The sequence below is a fragment of the Microtus ochrogaster genome, chromosome 17, assembly GCF_000317375.1.
Source record: "Microtus ochrogaster isolate Prairie Vole_2 chromosome 17, MicOch1.0, whole genome shotgun sequence".
In the NCBI taxonomy this organism is placed as follows: Eukaryota; Metazoa; Chordata; class Mammalia; order Rodentia; family Cricetidae; genus Microtus; species Microtus ochrogaster.
The window spans coordinates 919,839-927,069 of record NC_022019.1 but is presented as its reverse complement, the minus strand read 5'-3'; the positions used below and the strand labels follow the sequence as shown (position 1 = coordinate 927,069).

The following is a 7,231-nucleotide window of genomic DNA, read 5'->3' as shown; positions in this document are numbered from 1 at the left end:
TTATTACTCATCATGAAACCTGAGCCAGGCCTTGAAATGTAGCACGCTATTAACACCAAGCCTACAGCAGGCTCTGGGGCTGGCCCAGCCCAACGCTCAGACATTGCCATCAACTAACTCTCAAATTTTAACTATTTGTTCAGAATTATAAATGGCGTACCACCTAAGTTTTACATGTCGGTATAGATATTTTAGCCTTTGCTCGGGTAGTGAAAGGCCATATTAGTGATGTGCTTGCTGCACAAGTAAGCATGAATGGCACCACTTACTAGAGATCAAGCTATCTGAAGCTATAGAAATAAAAACCTATAGCTGGATTGTGAGCAGGGTTTTGACAGGAAGGGGACTGGGATTTTTCAGTCTTACAAGTTTCTGGTTGTTTGACACAGTGTTCTGTTTTTTATGGGGGATGCTAGATATTTTGGGTTCCTGATGGTAGACGATTTCATTATGTTTTAATGCATCCCCTTAAGGAGAAAATAGCCCTGAAGGAAGCTCTTTTGTATACAAAATGTATCTAAGAGTTCATCTGCTTGTCTTGGGAATGTGAAGTCGTCCAAAAATACAAATCCAGATATCATAATCTGTGCAGTTTTAAAAAAATTTATTATGTATGTATATATATATACATATATATATGTATATATATATATATATATACACATATAGTGTTCTGGGCACCAGATCTCATTATAGATGGGTCTGAGCCATCGTGTGGTTGCTGGGAATTGAACTCAGGACCTCTGGAAAAGCAGTCAGTTCTCTTAACCTCTGAGCCATCTCTCTAGCCCAAGCAGTTGTTTATTTTTAAAGAAACGTACCATGGGTATAGATGTCATGTTTGATCCTCATCCCACCTTTCCATAGCTGGATGGATTTCCTTGGTTTTCTCCATGCCTTAACTCGTTTATACATAAAACCATCGACAGTATCTGCTGTAGAGCTTGTGTGCAGGTGAAAGCAGCATGGAAGTGTTCTATGAGTGCTAACTATTATCGCTCGCACTAGGAGTCCTGTAGACATGGGACTGGCTGTGCTGACTATTGAAGTACTGACAAGTGCTCTGCTATGTGGAGACTGAGATGGGGCTTCAGTGTCCACGTGAGGTGTTAGCAGGCTAACTTGGGATTAGAACCGTGCATTTCCCTGGGACTGGCCTGGTCCCACTCTCAAACACTTTAAGGGAGAAAGGTAAATGGGCCTTGGCATCATCAGGAGTGATGATGTGGAGCAGGGATAACTTTCCCAAGTGTTGATCTGGAGGAAGAATATTTTGGGGAGTTTTGTTGAACAGTGTTAAATTGGCTTCAATATCCGGAGCCTGATAAAAAAAAAAAAATCTCACAGGATTGTTAATATTGAATTTGGGGTTCGTAAATGAGAAAACTCACCACCATCAGTATAGTAAATCATTTGCAGGGCTCAAGTACTGAGCATGCAGTAAGGCTTCATTAACTACTATAACCTAGACTTGGTGTTGGAGTCAAGATATTGTATTGTTTTAAGTTGGTGGTCTTTTAGCCCATCCAATATAAGTAATAATAGATGGCAAGATATTTTTTTTTTTTGAGACAGGGGTTCTCTGTGTAGATTTGGAGCCTGTCCTGGAACTGGCCCTGAAGACCAGGCTGGCCTTAAATTCACAGAGATGTGTCTGCCTGCTTCTGCCTCCTGAGTGCTGGGATTAAAGGTGTGTAACACCACTGCCTAGAATGGCAAAGTATTTCCTTCCTCACTATATATTGTGTAATTCGGTTCATGGTATGTGTAGCATGTTTATGTTATTTCAGAAATGAAAAGGATGGGTCATACCCACAAGTAAATTTACCTATCCAGGTAAATCTTAACTTCTCAGGTAAAATGATGTTACTTATTCAACAAATCCAATAAGCTTACAGTTATATTATATCCAGAATGTTTTAAGAATGGGTTTGTAGCGTCTATAATATTTTGAGCAAAGCTATTAAGAGTTCTGGATTTTTTTTTAAAAAGGAAGGAATTACATTTCACTTATTGTTTTAAGTAACATTTTTTTTTTTATTAGGATTTAACAAACTCAGAAAAGCACTTATAAACGTACTCTCAAGTAATCCATTCATGCCCTGGAAGTCACACACCAAGCTGGCCAGAAGAGCAGGTAGGCTGACTGCAGATCTCTTTCTTCCTGTCTCAGTCTCCAGCCTCACCCCAGCCCTGTAGCCGACCACCTGCTGTGGCCTCCCTTTCTCTCCCTTCTCTTCCAGCCTTCCTAACCCCTCTCACCTCTCACAACAGATCTTCACTTTCCTGCTCTCCTTTAAATCCAGTCCATCAGGCTCATCCCCTGTTTGTAGCTGTGGCTTCTCCTCACTCTCGACCCCCATTCTCCAGGGACTAAGCAGATCCTGGAGAACACCCTGCTTTCCTCTTTTCTGTGGCCATTGAGTATCCCCCTCTTCTATTCCATCCCCATTCCTAAGTGTCAGCTCCCAACACCCAGAAACATATTTTATTGGGACTCCAGTGACTGCAGACGCAGGATCCCAGAATAACTCCCTAAAGGCAATACAAAACCATCCATAACCTCCCAAGATTCAGAGAGGGCAACAGAAACCAAGGAACAAAACACCCAAACAAAAAAGAGAACAGATACTCAGAACTACATTCACTCCAAACTCAGAAGCCTTGATGCCAGTGTGAAAACACAATAAGCACCAGGACAATTCCCCTCTAGAGCCCAGCAACCGCACTACAATAATAGGCCCTGATAAAGGCAATATAGGTAGCTGAAGCATAAGACATGGACTTAAACAGCCTTTAAGAATATGATAGAGATCCCTAGGATGAAATAAAGAAATCTATGGAAACACAAACAAGCTGTAAAAGGAAGTGAATAAAACTGTTCAGGACATGAAAGTGGAAATACAATCAGAAAAACAAAACAAAACAAAACAAAAAAACAACCCAAACTGAGGGAAAGCTGCAAGTGAAAAATTCAGCAACTTGAACAGGAACCATAGAGACAAGAGAGGGAAGAGAGCATCTCGGGCACCGAAGAAAAGATAACATTAACCCTAAGAATCGTGAGGAGAAAAGACCAAGCCTACGATTATCTAATTAAAGCAAGCTGTATTTTGGAGTGTACCCAGATCTGACCAGTCAGCTGTCTCACCCTAAGCAGGGATCTGAGAGAGCAGCTCCTACAGCCTCTTGAGGTTCCTTTTCTAGGAGAGAACCTGGATACCAAGGAAACAAATAACCCAGTTAAAAGATGCTGTACAGATCTAAACAGAGAATTCTCAAGAGGAAACTCAAATGACTAAGAAACACATAAAGAAATGTTCAACGTTCTTAGTCATCAGGGAAATGCAAATCAAAAGTACTTAGAGATTTCATCTTATACTTGTCAGAACAGCTAAGATCAACAAAACAAGAGACAGCTCATGCTGGCGAGGATGTGGGGTAAGAGGAATATTCATTGATGCTGGGAGTGTAAATTTGTACAATCACTATGAAAAATCAATGTAGCGGTTCCTCAGGAGAATGGGAATTGATTTACCTCAAGATTCAGTTATACCACTCTTGGGCACATACCCAAAGGTGCTTTGCCCTACTACAGAAACACTTGCTTAACCAAATTCATTGCCGCTCTACTCATAATAGGTAGAAATTAGAAACAATCTGGACCCCTTCAACAGATGAACGGATAAAGAAAATGTGGGACGTTTACACAATAGAATATTACTCAGCCATTAAAAAGGAAATCATGGAATTTTTTAGGTAAATATAGATGGAACTAGAAAAAAAAATCTTGAGTGTCCCAGAAAGACAAATATGAAATGTTTTCATTTATATGTGATATTAGCCGCTAAGTCTTTGATAGCAAAGCTGCAATCTGTGGAACCACAGACATTCTACTGGGGGTGAAGGGAGATAGCTCTTCCTAGGAAAGGGAAATAGATGGCTATGGACTGACAGGTGCGTGGGGCTGGAATAAGAGGATCAAGCAAGGACGGAGAGGGAATGTGGGGAGAGATAACTAAAATTAAGGTCCATTTGAGGGTAGTGTGTGAACCTACTACAGCAGATGTAAAACACATTATATGTAAGAAGGTGATCTAAATGAAGTCACCAGATAAGGGGGGAGACAAAGCCCCAACTGGCCAAATTTTGTCACCAATGGAACTTTTAGGACTGGGTTTGGGTTACATCTAATTGAGTTGTTGGCCCAAAAGATCCCACTGGAATCCTCAAACAACTGAGGCTGTAGCCAAAACTATAGGTTGCCCTCCACAAACTGATGGTAAGACCCTATTCCCGAAGACAACATCTACACAACTCACTGAAGAACAGAGGCATCAAAGCCTTCACCCTCTGGATTATTGTTCTTGGTACTCAAAGGTACTTTGCACAGTACCAAAGTAGAAATGTAAATGTCAACCCAGCTACAAATCTTCTGATCCACAGTGGTGTCCTGCCTGCAAGACATGCTAGTGCAATGGTGGCACAAAGCTTGTGGGAATCACCAGCCAATAACTGATGACCGAAGATCCATTCCACGAGATGGGACCATACCTGCTGCTCTTTTAGGTAACCAAAAACCCAAGACTAGATTGTTCTAGGACCTAGGGTAAAGCCAAAGAATACTGTTCTATTAAAGGAACTGGCAGTAAATAACTCCTAATGACATTCTGCTGCTCATAGACTAGAGTTTGATCAGCCATTATCAGAGAAGCTTCCTGCTGCAGCAAACGGGAGCAAATACAGACCCACAGCCAGACATTACATAGACATTGAGAGACATTGGACTGTTTGTCCATCAAATCCCTCCCCTCAGAGCTCAGAGAGCCCAGCGGAAGAGAGGGCAGAAAGAGTGTGAGAGCCAGAGGGGACGGATGGAGGACAACAAGAAACAAGGCCTTCTAAACACAACAGGATTGACACACATATGAACTCAGAGACTGAGGCAGTGTGCACAGGACCTGCAGGGTCTGCACCAATTAGGGTCCTGGAGCTGAAAGTGGACACAAGCCGCCACTCCTATCCCAGAAGCTACCTCCAATGGATAACCACATGCAAATGAAAATTTAGTTTTTCCAAGGGAGTCTCACTGGGGAAACAAACTTCTCAAGTGTAGGCTGCATGCCCAACAGTAGATGGACAACAGAAAATGAACTCAACTCTTTGGAGGTTTTTGTTTTACAATATGGTATCAGGGCCTCTTTTCTTTAAAAAAAATTAATTTTAAAATTTATTTCTCATTTTTTTTACACTCTCAGTCCTTTGCATATATATTATGGCTCTTAGTATTGTTTTTATGGGGATTCTTGAGTGTGCTAACTAGTGGGTCTCTGAGTCCATATATGTTTCTTGTGCCCTTTCTTGGACTCTTTCTTCCTAGTCCAATGTGCTTTTATCTTACTATTATCTCTTAGATGCCTGTTTTTGGGTTTTTTTCTTTTTCTTTTTTTCTTTTAGGAAGAGGGGGTTATGTAGGTCAGCACATCCAAAGTGCAAAGGGTAAGCTTCACCTTGGGAAAGTCACCTTTGTGATCATGGCATCTTTCTTGCCAGGTAAGTATGCCTGTTTGTTTTCTAATGAGACAAAGGATGTAGAGTGAGATGGGAGGAGAGGTGGGAAGCAGTTGGGAGGAGTAGGGGGAGGAGAAGCCATAAACAGGATATATGCTATGAAAAAAGAAAAAATAAATTTAACAAAAGGAAAGAAATGCATTCATTTTAATTGTGCTCAGATGCCCCTCTTTCTTCTTGGTCATTAATTTAATTGTGCTCAGATGCCTCCTCTTTCTTCTTGGTCATTAATTTGCCGCTTAAAGGCAAGAATGGAACTTCCTGTATGGATATGAAACTAAAAAACTAAAGTAACCAAAATTGTGATTCATCCATATGTCCACCCCATCAGAAAGGTGCACCTTCCACTTGTTTCACACGGCTATGGCATGGGATGGAGTTGGCTGGTCTTTTTTTTTTTTTTGGCTTTTCAAGACAGGGTTTCTCTGTGTAACAGCCCTAGCTATCCTGGAACTTGCTCTGTAGCCCAGGCTAGCCTTAAGCTGAGATGCTTCTGCCTCCTGAGTGGTAGGATTAAAGGCATGCGTCACCATCACCCAACTTGTCTGGTTTTCTTAATGCTAGCTGTTCTGTAAGTTGTAGAATCTCATAGAGTGTAGGTGTCTGGTGAGCAGCAAGTCTGAGAACTTTGTTTCTATCTATTTTCATTTAAATGTCTTCATTTGTAGCTATTTCAAATGTTTTTGCCTCTTTTCCTATTTGAATCTTTCCACTTGGTAACATTGCCCCACTGGTCCATGATGGTCTTGTTGTCTACCTTTCCTCAATAATGTTTTAAAGTCCTAGGCACAGGTTCTCTCTTTACTCTTAGTTATACAGGGCGTTTGTAATTGGTGTTGCTTAAAACCTTTACCTTCAGATTGCTATTGCTGGTGTAAAGGAAAATTAATTTCTCATATGATTTTGTGCCCAGCAATCTTGCTAGATTCTTACTGACTTCCTGTGCACACAATCACATTTCTGAACAGTGCAATTTTATTTGCCTTATCATATTGGCAAGGGTCTCCAATACATTAAACAAATGATATTTTCTTGTCTCACTGTTGATTTCAGAAGGGACGTTTTCAACCTTTTAACACTATCATAAGTCTTGTTACTTTTTGTAGCTACTGCAAGAAATTTTATTCTATTCCTAATTTGCTTTTTAAAATGAACACTGAATTTCATTAATCATTTTTGTTGTGATATCGTCTGAGATGTTCACCTTAGTTCAAGAAACATGGTAAATTTTGATTTTTAAACAATCTGTTGTTGAAATAAACCTTATGTGGATATAATGCAGTTTTGCTTTTAGCTATCACTAGGGTTAGGTTGCTAGTACTTTGGGATTTTTGCTCTACACCTTGAGATTCTGTAATTTCCCTTTCTCCTGTTAAACTCTCGGTGTGGAGGTTACACCTGCTGTTAGGTATTCTACTCTTGGTGTGGAGGTTACACCTGCTGTTAGGTGTTCTACTCTCGGCGTGGTTACACCCGCTGTTAGGTGTTCTACTTTCGACATGGTTACACCTGCTGTTAGGTGTTCTACTTTCGACATGGTTACACCTGCTGTTAGGTGTTCTACTCTCGGCGTGGAGGTTACACCTGCTGTTAGGTGTTCTACTCTTGGTGTGGAGGTTACACCCGCTGTTAGGTGTTCTACTCTCGGCGTGGTTACACC

General features: G+C 40.9%; 1 pseudogene; it reads right to left on the bottom strand.

Moving 5' to 3' along the window:
• Positions 1-5,451: 5,451 nt before the first annotated feature.
• LOC113457071 lies at positions 5,452-5,561 on the bottom strand (annotated as a pseudogene).
• Between the last annotated feature and the right edge of the window lie 1,670 nt (positions 5,562-7,231).